Source organism: Topomyia yanbarensis, chromosome 1 (assembly GCF_030247195.1).
Source record: "Topomyia yanbarensis strain Yona2022 chromosome 1, ASM3024719v1, whole genome shotgun sequence".
NCBI lineage: Eukaryota > Metazoa > Arthropoda > Insecta > Diptera > Culicidae > Topomyia > Topomyia yanbarensis.
Genome location: NC_080670.1, coordinates 180,483,731 through 180,497,358, shown reverse-complemented (window position 1 = coordinate 180,497,358; position 13,628 = coordinate 180,483,731). Strand labels below are relative to the sequence as shown.

Here is a 13,628-nt window from a genome sequence, read left to right as displayed (position 1 = left end):
GTAGATTTTTTGGATTCTTCAATCTTTGCATTTTTATACTATTGAATCTTTGTATCTTGGATCTTTAGACTTTTTGAATCTTTGTAGTATTGGACCTTTGGATCATCGAATATTTGAATCTTCTCATCGTTGAAATATGTAATTTCTGGATCTTTTTCTACTTGGATCTACAGAAATTTTGTATGCATGAACCTTGAGATCTTCGAAACGGGGAATCTTTTGATCACTAGATGTGATTCACGGATCTTTTGATTTTTGTATTTTTGGAGTTTGGTATTTTGGAATCTTTTTATCTTAAAATCATTGAATCTTGGAACCATTTCTTCTTTGCGACTTTGGATCTATGCAGCATCACATGTTTGGAGTTTCTTATCTTTGTATCTTCAGATCGCTGCGTCTTTGAATCTATGGATCACTGGAATCTTTGGCTGTTTGGTTTTATGCATCATTGGGGCTCGGTATTTTTAGATAGTTGCATTTTTGGGTATATGGGAAATATTGGATCTTTGCATTTTCGGATTTTTTTGAACATGTTGTTTTTTTCAGTATTAGATTTTCAGATCTTTGGAGCCTGGTATTTTTTATCTTGTAGGCCTCTGGACCTTTTTAAGTTTTCATCTATGAATCTGTGAATCTTGAAGCCTTCAGTATATTTAATCTAACCTTTGGATCTTTCAAATCTTTTGATTTTTCGTATCATCAGATTTTTGATTATTTTTATATTTGGAGTTCTGGATCTTCGGATCATTGGATTATCGCACATTTGAGTCCTTTCGTCTGTGGAGTTTCCGTGTTTGGGATCTTTATTCTTTTTATTTCTGGATCTTTTTACTTTTGAATTTGTGAGACTGGATATTTCAGTCCTTTCCGAATTTCTTAGATCATTGGTTTAAGCATGTTGAATTTCCTAGACCTATTTAACGTTGTGATTAGAAATCTTCAAATATTTGAATCGAATCCATCTTGGAATTTTCGGATGATCTAAATTAAATGTGATTGTAATTTAATCGGCTTCGATCACACATCAGCCCAATGTGGCAAAATTAACAAATGTTTTCTGAACTTCAAGAAAATAGAATGGCCACCTGGGTTAGATTCACATTCACGTCGCACATAGGATCAGAGATTTATCTAACCAGAAAAATGAGTCGTATGATCCTAAGGTATTTATAATCAAAACAAAAAAATCCTATGATTTCGACGCAAATTTTGATAATCTCTCGGACGTTCTTGAGTTTGCAGAAATTTGCAAAGGAATTTTTGGAAGTCTTTGAAACTTTTACAAACTTCATAAAATTACTACGAACTTCATGGAAACTTTATGAATCTCAAAGTTGTTCCACAAATTCTACTGAAGTATTTTAAGAAAAATCTACAAAATTAGAAAGTCGCCTGAATATCAGAGAAGTGATGCAAACTTCAGAAAAGGCGTACCAACTATAAGGAAATCTTTAAATTTTAGAGATTTAGATATTTAGCGTCTAATCAGTCCTAAATCGGTGTCAGTTATTGACGAGATGAAAGACCAAATGCAATTTTTCTAAGTTGGGTGTAAATTCAATCAATTTTTCCTTTTAAGAAGCTAATTTAGCAGTCTAAAAATAGTTTAGTAGACTGTGGTGTTATTTTTACACCAATAAAATGCACATAAATCAGTTTTTTCGGCTTTCTGGATGGTCGGCCATGAATTTCGTAAAGATTCAAATTACAAGAAGGCCTTCGAAAAGTTTATACCAACTTTAATAAAATTCTATGAATTTTAGAAAAGTTCTAGAGCTTCAAAGAGATCCTACAATTATTAAAGAAAGCCCTAATATATTGTTACGAAGCTCACGGCATTTCAACAGTACTACGAGAAGACTTTCGGCTGAATCTCTTCGAATTTGTGAGAAACTATGCAAACTTTGGATAAACCCTGCACATGTTAGGAACGGAAATGAGGCAATCAGGAATCCGATTACACATTTATTATTATTCCCTACACAAACGTAAAGAAACTGTACGAAACTGAGGGCAGGGTTTTTGCTCGTCAGGAAGTTGTTTACTAAAACTCGGAAAACATTTCGATTACAATCGCACAGGTAACAACCAAGTATTAGTATATGCAGTAAAGTAGCACATTATTTGCATTTCAGATGCTTATCATTATAATTGCTTCCTTTATCCACAATTCTTGTTAATCAGAATTCAAATTAAAAAAAAAACTTGACAGCAGGCAGCTTTTTGATTACATAACAGCAGTAAAAAAGTATTGGAACAGCAGCTAGACAGCCGTAAATTTTGCGAAAAGCAACTTTTAAAATGGAAGTCATTAAAACGCATTTTCCATGCTAATTGGTTACTTGGGCAGCAAGCTCACGAACGCTTTGTTGAGTTATCAGTTTTCAAAACTTTCACGATTACGCGGGCAATTGTCGCAGCAGAACTGTGAGTGAGAAAGCTTAATCAGGACAGAAGAGAAAGCTTAACGAAGTCCGTTGGTCATTTCTGCTTGTAAAGGTTCGGACATATCTTTACAATGCGTTGTCAATTCTGATGTTCGGGATTGGGAATCAAACCGAGGTGAGCTGCGCACAAGGCAATCGATTAATCAACTACGCTATACCCGCCCCTGGATTTAAATCCGTGTAAATACGCTATTGAACACATAACGATAAGAAACCTTCACCGTTAAAGAGGTGGTTAGTAGATGACCAAAATTGCTTATTAATGCTCTTTTGAAATTCAAGACTGACATCTTTTGGACACCAATTTAGTCATCAATGTGGATGGGTGCTTGTTGTAGGACGGAAATTAGTGTTGGAGTTATTTTTAAATTCAACATGTCTGCTTTCGGTTATCACAAAACAGTGGATGACCAATAACATTTTAGAATAACAGATAAAGATTTGTAGTCAATATCGGTTCATCCAATTTGAACCTCAAAATCTCACTGTAGAATCTGAATCCTGGAACGGCCATTTTGTTTTCAAAAATTAAAAAAAAAAATGTTCGTTGAACTTGAAAAGAAATGAAAACTTTTCCTACCAGCTAATCAAAAAAGTAGGGATACAATATGTTGATAGAGGAGCGAATAGGCAGATAGCAATCTTACCTTCATAGATACATATTGTTGTTTGAGCGCGTCGCTTCTAGGGATAATGATGAAAGCGGCTTGGCGATCGAAACGATTTTGCATAACGCTGCAAAGACTTACAAAAAATGAAGATTTTATTATTCAACGATGGAGCACGTAGCAAATTCACATTCCGCTAGATTATGTTCAATTTTGTAGTCATTATTTTGCAGCAACCTGCGTACAATTCGGAATATAATTCAAGGAATAACTTTTATTCCGTGAACTATTTCATGAAATATAATAATGTTGTGTCTGCTTGCTAGCAACCAGTCATAAGTAAGAGCAGGATATATAAGAACACATCGTTATTCATTTAATAAGGTCCAGTGTGATACCCGGACAGAAAACAGAAACTGTGCCGAGTGCCAAAACAACATTATAGAGCAACAAATCATGAAAAAGTTTATAAAATAAGATGCTGCGAATCATGATCCTGTTCACATTGTCACGTGATTCCGAGTAAAAATTTTTGAGGTACTTTAGAAACTTCAATTTAACGGAAGATTGAGCACTGTGTAATGCGCTATTAGAGTATTTAAATTTGGTTATTGACAGGAAAAAAGTAATCGGTTTCTGCGCCCGAATACTTAACAGTTACAGTCAATATTGCGAAGAAGAATATAGCCAGTCTTGGTTCAAAACAAGCCGAAGACGTTGAGATTCTCTGAGATGAAAAATCTGTGATCACGCCTTCGTTCGGAAGTAAAGCCGTTGATCCCGATCAATATGTTGATGGGCCGACATCTAAGATCCAGAAGGTCGAGTCATCTCAGCGTGGACAAAGGATTTGCGTTTACAAAAAAAATGTAAAAATTGCATTCTTTTGTCAAAATTGCAGTTGGTACAAATTTTTGTGAATTTTACTACATTTCGCAATTTTTACAAAATTGTGCACTTCTTACAAAATTGCATGATTTTGCAATTTTTACAAATTTTCGTAAATCTTTTCCAAATTTTGCGATTTTTACAATTTTTGTAAATTTGACAAAATTTTGCCATTTTTACAAATTTGTAAATATTACAAAATTTTATTGTTTTCACAACATTTCGTAATATTTAAAAAATCTTGCACTTTTTTGAAAATTTTGCTATTTTTACAATTTTTTGTATATTTGTCGATTCTCATGACAAAGAGAGACAAGTCTGTCTTTGCCGGGAGGCGTGTTGATGGACTTATTCGTAGTAGCTCGACTCCTGCCCGCAGAAGATAAAAGATTAGCCCGTATGATTTTGAACCTGTTTCTAATGGCCCTGCCACTTTTAATTTTCCGATCCGTATATTTCACATCCTTGAGTATCACTTGAGTACTATGGCTTCAAATTTTCATATCTTTCCCTACTCAGTAATCTCCAGCTAATTGAATGTTGTTCAAAAGTAAAAAAGAAAATGTGACAATATTAGTCGAAATAAAAAAGGAAAAAAACTAAATGTAAGGTTCTCTAAATTTTGCAATTTTTACAAAATCTTACAGTTTTAACAAAATTTTGCAATTTTCATAAAATTTTGAAATTTTAACAAATTATAGAAAATTTCGTAATTTTTTACAAAATTTCGTAATTTTTACAAAATTTTGCCAAAATTTGCAGTATTTGCAAATTTTTAAATTGTACAAAATTCGTAATTTTACCAATTTTGTAATTTTTATAGAAGTTTGTAATTTTTACAAAAATTTTGTAATTTTTACAAAATTTCGCTGTTTGTAGATTTGCAATTTTTAGAAAATTTTGCAATTTTAACATAATTGCAAATTCAACAAAATTTTGCAATCTGCAAATTTGTGTCTATTTTACAAAATGTAATTTTCACAAAATTTCGTAACATTTACAAAATCTTGCAATTTTTACAATTTCGCAATTTTTACAATTTTTGCAAGAAATCAGTAACCAACTGCCAGTACCAGCACCGAAGTAACAACGATTGCGCCTAGTGTCTCCAAACCAACAACCAGCATTGTCCCGTGAAGAAGCAAACGTCGAAAAAGACTGATATAAATTATTCGAGCTTTGACCATTCTGTGGCACCCTTACATAAGGACTTTTGTCGAGGTGCTGAACCTGTTTCAAGTTTGTAAAAATTAAATTGCCCCTTTTTATCATACTATCACAGCTTATTCGATCAAACTGTTTTACACTGAGGGATGGTTCTGCGAACTTCAGAAATGTTTTCTGAACGTCAAGAAAGTTTTACGGTGTCGAGGGAAATCCTAAGCATCTCTGGGAAATCCTGGATACCTCAGAAATTTCCAATGAAATTTTAGGAAATCCGAAAATACGACCAATCCGATGGCTTTAAATAGCAGCATTTTAATAAAAATCACAATTCTTTCTGTTCAAGATTTGCGACCGCTGTATGCAATTTCCGAAGCTGGCAACTTCACCTACTTAGTTTCCAAAAGATTTTTCGAAACACAGTTTCCAAAAATTACAAAATGGAAAAATAACGAAATTTTGTAAAAATTGCATAATTTCGTAAAATTAGCACAATTTCGTAAAAAATTCGAAATTTTGCAAAAGTTATGCAATTTTGTAAAAACTAAGAAATTTTGTGAAGATACAGTAAACCCGAGCAAACGAAAAACCCATAATACCCCCATGGTCATGGGGTTTGACATGGGTGTTTGAAATGGGTTCAAACCATGAAAACACCATCACCATGGTCCGGTAGATTCCATATAAAATACCATATGTTGGTGTATTTATGGGTTATTGAGACCATTTTATGGTACCTCGATGGTTGTGAATTTTGTCACGGACCATATTTAAGGTCTTTTCAAGGGGATATGTGGAGTTTGAACCCATGAGTATTTGCTCGGGAAGGCCCGTTTTTATCAGCCTCTTGGTGAATTTTGGGCAGATAAAACGGGGACATTGACAAAAGGGACATATATTTTTATTTCTTTTTAATAATCCGAAGCTCTTAAAATATTCTTCTTTAGTATCTAGATATAGATATAAAAAATTTTAAAAAATAAAATTTTTATTTTTGCATATTTCGGATCTCTAAGATGAGAAAAATATGCTCAAGAAAGGATTTACTCAAAATCAACTTGGTTCGTCATATGAGGTTGATAAAATCGGGCCTTCACGGTAATTGAAAATTTTGTAAAAATTGCGAAATTTTTTTGTAAAAATTGCAAAATTTTGTTAAAGTTACAATTTTTACAAATTTTTCTAAATTGTGCAACATTTCGCATATTTTACCAAATTAGCACATTTTACAAAATTTTGCAATTTCGTGTTACAATTTTTTGCAATTTTCACAAATTTTCGTATATTTTACATTTTCCAATTTTTACCTAAAGTTAATTTTTAAAACATTTTGTAATTTTCACAAATTTCAAATTTTTACAAAATGTTATCTTTACAAAATTTTATAATTTTTACAAAATTTTGCACTTTTTAGAGAATTTTGCAATTTTTAGAAAATGTTATAATTTTGGAGTTTTTAGAAAATGTTGCAATTTTTACAAAATTTTGCAGTGTTTAAAATTTTTTACAAGTTTTCGTAAATTTTACAAAATTTTGGATTTTTACATAATTTTGGATTTTTACAAAATTTTGTAATTTTTTCAAAATTTTGTTATTTTTTCAAAATTTCGCAATTTTTACAAATTATTAAAATTAATTTTTACAAAATTTCTAACTTTCACAAAATTTCCAATTTTTGCAAAATTTCATAAATTTTACAAAATTTCGGATCTGTGCAAAATTTTGTGATTTCTGCAAAATTTTGCTATTTTTAGAAAATGTTGCAATTTTTACAAAATTTTGCAGTGTTTACAAAATTTTACAAGTTTTCGTAAATTTTACAAAATTTTGGATTTTTACAAAATTTTGAATTTTTACAATATTTTGGATTTTTACAAAATTTTGTAATTTTTTCAAAATTTTGTAATTTTTTAACTTTTTTTTTCTTTTTTTTTGTCGGCTCCGACAGCATAGGTCATTAAATTGACTTTACGCTTGTCCGGACATGCCGCAGACTCAGGTGATTCGCATGTAATGCCAAAAGATCCTGACTACTGCGCTGCAGAAGACAAAAAGCTAAGTAACCGGGAAACTCTAAGCTTGTTCATTGACCCTACTCCACGCTTTTCTAAACTTTCTTACTTCAAATCCTTGCTCTCCCTTGAGTACTATGGCTCTTAATATTTGAAAAATACTTCACCTTCCAGTCCCTTGCTAATTATATGTCGTTACAATATAAAAAAGTAATTTTTTAAAAATTTGTGATTTTTACAAATTATTAAAATAAATTTTTACAAAATTTCTAACTCACAAAATTTCGTAAATAATAAATCTAGGATTTTCACAAAATTTTGTAATTTTTTTAATTGTATTTTTTACAAAATTTTGCAATTTGTAAAAATTCTCGTAAATTTTACAACATTTAGCAATTTTTACCAAATTATGCACTTTTTACAAAATTTTGCGATTTTTACAAAATTTTGAAACATGATTTTGCATTTTTACAAATTTTCGTAAATTTCACAAATTTACACATTTTTGGAACATTGACACATTTTTGCATATCCTACCAAAAAAATTTTGCATATCCTACCAAAAAAAATTTTTTAAAGATTTTGCAATTTTTACAAAATTTTGCTATTTTAACAAGGTTGCATAAATTTTACAAAATTTCGGATTTTTACAAAATTTTGTAATTTTTAGAAAATGTTGCAACTTTTACAAAATTTTGCAGTGCTCACAAAATTTTGCAATTTTTACAAGTTTTCGTAAATTTTACAAAAATTCTAATTTTTACAAAATTTTGTAAATTTTACAAAATTCCGGTTTTTTTTAATTTCTATTAAATTTTGCAATTTTTAAAAATTGTTACAATTTTTGCAAAATTTTACATTTTTTTTTTCAAATTTTACTACATCTAGGATTTTTACAGAATTTTGCAATTTTTAAAAAAATTTCACAATTTTTATAAAATTCAGCAATTTTGGCAAAACTACAATTTGAACTCTGACAATATTGCAAGAAGATCTACTGCTGGTTTTTTGGAATTTGAGGCAAACTATGTAAACTTTTGAAAAATACTGCAAAAGTTAGGATCAGAAATCAGGAATGAGACAAAAATATCCGATTACACATTTATTATTATTCCCTACACAAACGTAAAGGAACTGTGCGAAACTGTGGACAGATTTCCACACGCCATTTTCAACCATTCTAGAGCGAATCAGTTATAAACTTAGAACTAAAAACAACGGAAACTGATTCACTCTAGAATACCTATCCATGTTGTAAATTCACGTCTTGTCTCTCTCTCTGTTATTCACTACCGAAAACGTCCAATGAAATTCGACACAGTGATATTCAATTTTCTGCCGAAACTATTTGGTCGAAATTTTCACAGCTGATAACGCAGAAAAAGTGACAGTTGTTTGCTAAAACTCGGAAAATATTTCGATTACAATCGCCCAGGTAACAACTAAGCATTAGTATAAGCAGTAAAGTAGCACATTATTTGTTTTTCAGATGCTTATGGTAGTATATTTACTTCCTTTATGCATAATTGCTGTTAATCAGCATTCAAAAAAATTTCAAATAACTTCTTGTCAGCAGGCAGTTTTTTGAATGCACAACAGCAGTAAAAAAGTATTGGACCAGCAGCTATGCAGCCGTAAATTTTGCGAAAAGCGACTTTTAAAATGGCATTTAAAACGACTTGGCTGCTTATTAGGTAGCCATTAAAACGCATTTTCCATGCTAATTGGTTATCTGGGCAGTAAGCTTACGGTCGCTTCGTTGGGTTATCAGTTTTTAAAACTTTCACGATTGCGCGGGCAATTGTCGCAGCAGAACTGTGAGTGAGAAAGTTTAATCAGGACAGAAGAGAAAGCTTAACGAAGTCCGTGGGTAATTTTAGACATATCTTCTTTACAATGAGCACGGAGATTGCAGTTTTCTTGATGGCGTGTCACCGAATAACGTCTGTTCAGTTCTTTTCTTCAAATTCATTAGATATGAGTTCGTTCTTGATTGTGTCTTGTTTTTCACGACCGGTTAAACGCTTAAATAGTTGTAAATGGTTCAACAGTGTTTACTGATTTGGCAGTACAGTTGTTTCTAGTTTAGTTGAAGATGTTTAAACAACGACACGACCTGCTACTCAATGAAACAGAGCGAGGAAATATACACCAGGATCTTAACATTGACTTCTCCTTAGCTAAAATCGCGTTTTAGGCGTTTTTGTAGGAATAAAGAGATGTGCCACCTTGCTGGACGATATCAGCACAACATTCCTAACATGATGCAACTGTATACATGTGAATGAATAGGCTGGCCCCGTGCACTCCGTGCCTCTCTTGAACTCTCTTATGGGTCTAATCGAATTAAAAATAGTGTAATATTCGACGGTGATTGACATGAGTATTTATGGGTCGGCTTCGTCATTGTGCACAGGCTAATTAAGTAAAGAAAAGTTTAAGTAGAAGCCTATAAGTGTTAAATAACCACATTTTCACCACCCGATCCTCCGTTATCAATGTCCGGAGAAAAAATTCTCGAACTCTCATTCGCAACAATATCTACTCGTTCCATTTATATATCATTCCATGGTAATAAGCGATGACTAAGGAATGTAGTCGTCATACCTCGATTATCTAGTCGTCTTTATACACAAGGATCTTAACATTAACACTTACTTAGTTGACATCACGTTGCAATCGGTTTTGTAAGAATAGCGAAATGTGCCAAGGCCTCCCTGCTGAATGATATCAATACAACATTCCGCACATGATGCAATTGTATATAGGTGACTGACTATGGATATAATCAAATTAAGAACCGTTATAGGTTCGAGAGCAATTGATTGCATTAGTGATATAATCGAGGAATTATTGTTTAAATAGAACTTTTACAAAGATTCGGCTTTTTATTTTTGTGAAAAGTTAAGGTACATATGTACTGTGGAGTGTGGTGAAAATTTCTCATCAAATATGGGGTGCGATTCGAAATCGAGTGATAGAATTGAATGCCACACTAACATAATTCATCACTTTATTAGTTATTTGTGCCCTTTCAGGAGCAATTTTATTGCTCCACAAATAGATGAATAGCAACAAAAGCCCCTGGTTCGCAATTTGCTACATTCGCGTAGATCCGGCGCAAATACTTATTCACGACCTTTCAAAAACCAGCCTGCAGGGTCCCAATCCGCTCGTCACGTAATTGATGATCTTCTGCTCGTTTATTTCTTCTCGAGTACCATTAGTATAGGTACAGCAGGCGAATGGCTCTTTTTAAAAATTGCATTGAATTGGAAATAATGTGGGAACATTTGCTAATGGCAACCACAGCAGCATCAGCAGTAGTAGCAGCAGCAGAGGCACCTTGCAAAGCGCAACCCTCTGCCAGAGTGAACGAATCGAGAGCCACTCATTCCGGGCTCTTCATTTTTTTGTAGGACGAAAGAAAAAGTACCTACCTACCAACACACCACACTTCACAGGAAAACAATCGAACGTGGATGCGCCGTAAGCTTCTCTGTTTTCACAGATGGTGATGTGTTTGCTTGGTGGGGGGATGCTCCAGCGAGTGTGACGCGGGGGTATGGTGAACTAGGCCATTATACTACATACACTAGACGGCACTGCCGGATAACGAAGAGTAGTCTTTGTCCGCGCTGACAATCTGGCATAGGAAACAGTTTCTTTTGCTCTGTGCTCATCTTGAAATAACAACCAAGAATCAGCAACTTTTCGAGTGGGAATTGATTTGTTGCCATGTTTAGGTATGTAGCGGGCTTCACGATTTTCGTCCAGTTCCTTTGAAGTGGACGACTCTATCTCTTTCGGGCGAAAAAATCCGATGGGAAAGTAAAGCTTGTTTGTGTCCTTCGTTTGCTGCTGTTTGGCTGGATCGACAAACAAGCGGAGAAAATCGTATTCTGGGAAGCGAAGGAGGACGAGTGAATCACAAATCTAACGTATCGGTGTCGTCTTCCGTCGTTCCGACCTCGCTGCTAACTGCAAAATTCTGCCGCAGAATTTGTTTTTTTTTCTTCTACTCCGTCTCATCATTCGCTGATACAATCGAAATTTGAGCAGAGGCTACTACGTTTGAGTTCGGGTGTTTTCCAACCAACAGCAGTGCCCGGAGGACAAGCAAAACTTGCATGGAACGTGAAATGTGAGTGGAAATATTTTTTCTCTCGGGGTTCTGTTTGTTATCCTGGTACTATGGGAACGGAAGTTGGACTTTGGGTGTTGATCAAGTTGAGTGCCTCTAACGGATATGTGTGGAGGAAATCGGTTGTTATGATCTGTGTTTTAAACGGGAAATTGTGTGTGGGGAAATCAACCATCGCAAGGATTTTTTGTGACAAACAATATTCAAAAGCAAAAGCTTCAGCTTGAGTGGTCCATCAATCAAAAAAGTAAACAAATGTTTTCAGTGTCAGATTTAAAGTTTTTATTTAAGCTATCATCAATTTTTGACAAGTCCTAAAGTCCATTGTAGATCCGGGTAAATCCAACAATGTGAATACCCCAAATCCCGTTCTAAGTGGGCAAATTTCCGGTCATTGACACTGAGTCATCGCATTCTAGGGATTGCTATAGGAACCCTTCCCTCATCAACCCGTTAAATAAATATGCCAAAAACAAAATCTCACCTTGAAACTCCGCCGAAGACACTCGTTAATTGATCTTCCAAACAGTCGATAGATAATCCACAGGGTTCTGTTCTTCCCCGAAAGAGCTCGTCTCTGACGCAAAACCTTACCGCACCTGGTTTCCCTTCAAGACAATGTTTTCGCTGTTCTGTCTGCCTGCACCCGACAGGATACACCGATCCGATCCGATCCCCACCCGTTCCGGGAATTAATGCACGCACGTAACGAACACCGATACATACATAAACAGAACACAGCGTCAGCGAGATGCAGCTGTCATTTGCTGGTAAGGTAATTCAATCACTGACATTAGCATACATTAACCGGCTTCGCGGTGAATATATCCGTTCGGTTCGTTGTATCGTTGTACACTCTCAAGAAGGCGGCTATAACAGTACCATCTGAACAAAGACGACGGCTGTTTACCTGGCTTCCTGTCTCCTCCTCCCCTCTAAATCCAACGAACAATACCGGGTTCTCTGATGGCCCGGGTCACACGAATCACACCAGCTTTTTCGCTGTTTTCAATGTTTTATTTCTCCCTCTAACCGTGACTTTGTAGCTAAAACAGCTAGTTAATTTAAACTTTATTAGAGCACCGGAAAATTAACTGTACATACTTCACTCTGCCGGGCGACGGGAACTGGGCGAAAGCGCTATTCTGTTGTTGTGGTCTAATTTTGCGGACTGGTTCACCTCACACACACGCACACCGGTCGGTGGTTGCTGAATTGCTCCCTTAACGAGCTGTGGTCTTCGGTCAGTTTCACTTGCTACGATGAGCTACGCTACGCTTCCATTGTTTTAATTAACTCTGGCTGTGGGCAATCCCGATCGAGACTCACGATAAACACCCGGTGGTGATCTCACGAGCGATGTTATGAATTCCGCGAAGTCCTCTGAGTTCCCGTTTTTTTTTCATGCGACGACAACTATTACGAATTATTATTTATTCGAGTAATTAATATTCCATCGCTTGCTGGCCACTGGTGGCTTGTCGCGTTGACCACGCGAGAACTCGTTTTAGTAGCTCCACACACAACACCGATTCTCTATCGCGCTTATATACCGCCGACCGATTGCTATAAACGCCAAAGCAATCTCCAACACACGAAGGTCACGAACACTACAAATCCGCTGTTTCGATCATCAGTCAACACACAAAAAAATCAACGCCTTTCAAGGTGCAATAATTCCGTCTTTTTTCACGTTATGCAAATCAACCTAGTCTCACGTAAAACTACGCAAGGCGTCCTATTCGTGACTGAAAGCTAAATCAAATCTATTGTTTCACACTATGAACACGCGCGCGTAACGATGACAACCAGTAGGCAACACGCGTGACACAAACAAAATGCACTTGTGCCTTCGACCGCTGACAATCACAAAACAACCGTACCCATTCGAGTTTCCTCACCGACTGACTGTGACTGACTGACTTGAAACTGTACTCTGGTTGGACAGGATCAGAATATTAGGTTCGAAAGCGACAACAACACCACACCACACACCGAGATCGAGATGAGTGTTCTCTGGTGAATGTTTCCTACGTAGGTATACAACAACACTCGGACTGCCATCAGCAGACACTATACGCTACAGTTTACACCGTGGATCAGGGTTTGCCCCGGTTTGCCTCGGAATTGTGGGAAAGCCCAGCACTAACGCATTCACGGGGCAAGCGGAGTTTTGTTTTGTTCCTTCGCACGATTCGGAGAGTGTTAAGAGAGGGAGAAAGAACAACAGAGAGCGGTTCACTCGGTGGTGGGTCACTCACCTACGTGATGTTTGTGCAGCTAGAGAGAAGTATGAATGAATATTGAGAACGAGTTGCTTCGGCCTACCTGCTATCGGGGGAAAGCCTTGATTATTGTTTTGGAA

General features: G+C 35.3%; 1 protein-coding gene across 1 annotated transcript in view; it reads right to left on the bottom strand.

Moving 5' to 3' along the window:
* The window catches only part of LOC131676112 (uncharacterized), a 171,091-nt gene extending 157,849 nt beyond the window's left edge, over positions 1-13,242 (bottom strand). The window contains exon 1 of the mRNA XM_058955236.1: positions 11,748-13,242. The gene's annotated coding sequence lies outside the window, so the exon portion shown is untranslated. The remainder of the gene's footprint in view (positions 1-11,747) is intronic.
* Between the last annotated feature and the right edge of the window lie 386 nt (positions 13,243-13,628).